This window comes from Myotis lucifugus, unplaced genomic scaffold (assembly GCF_000147115.1).
Source record: "Myotis lucifugus unplaced genomic scaffold, Myoluc2.0 scaffold_1547, whole genome shotgun sequence".
Lineage (NCBI taxonomy): Eukaryota > Metazoa > Chordata > Mammalia > Chiroptera > Vespertilionidae > Myotis > Myotis lucifugus.
In genome coordinates this window covers 68,005-68,868 of record NW_005872595.1, presented here as the reverse complement: position 1 = coordinate 68,868, position 864 = coordinate 68,005, and the positions used below count along the sequence as shown (strand labels likewise).

Sequence of the window (864 nt, the reverse complement as noted above, 5' to 3'; positions counted from 1 at the left end):
GGGTCCCAGGTTCAATTCCGGTCAAGGGCATGTACCTTGTTGCGGGCACATCCCAGTAGGGAGTCTGCAGGAGGCAGCTGATCGATGTTCCTCTCTCATCGATGTTTCTAACTCTCTATCGCTCTCCCTTCCTCTCTGTAAACAAATCAATAAAATATATTTTAAAAAATAAAAATCATCATTCTGCCCTTTAAAAAAGAAAGAAAGAAAGAAAGAAGAAGGAAGGAAGGAAGGAAGGAAGGAAGGAAGGAAGGAAGGAAGGAAGGAAGGAAGGAAGTTAGGAAGGAAGGAAGGAAGGAAGGGGTCTCCTCAATAACAATAATAGCTATCATTTATTAAGTTCTCTTTACATAGATTGTATAATTTAGGGTCCCAGCAGAAAATATATGATATATTCATTTGAGATTTTTAATGAGACTTTTCAAAGACAAGACCATTTGCAAAGTAAGTTTAAGTGAACAACAAGAAAGGTTGGGGCACCTAAAAATTAACAACAAATGGGAAGTCATTGCTACTGCTATAGGCAAGGAGGAAAAACAGTGTCACCAGACTCGATATGAGAGCTCAAGCCACAAAAGAAGGGCATTTCAGTAAGAGATATAGTCATAGAGTTACATGGTTATCCAAACCTTTCCCACCTCCAAAGACTTCACACAGAAAAGTTCCAAAAATTATAAAGTTCACAGTCAAAACCTCAAAAGCACTGAAAACCAACAGAAACCTCAACCAGATATCAGTCCCATAAAAACCTCAAACAGTGCTTGCTCCCGCAGCAGATATACTAAAATTGGAACGATACAGAGAAGATTAGCATGGCCCCTGTGCAAGGGTAACACAACAATTTGTAAAGCAGTCTATATTTAA

At 38.9% G+C, this 864-nt stretch overlaps 1 non-coding gene across 1 annotated transcript; it reads left to right on the top strand.

Annotated features, from left to right (window-relative positions):
- Window positions 1-761: 761 nt before the first annotated feature.
- Window positions 762-864, top strand: LOC111824450. Its single transcript, XR_002827528.1, has one exon. It is a non-coding gene; the product is annotated as a U6 spliceosomal RNA (small nuclear RNA).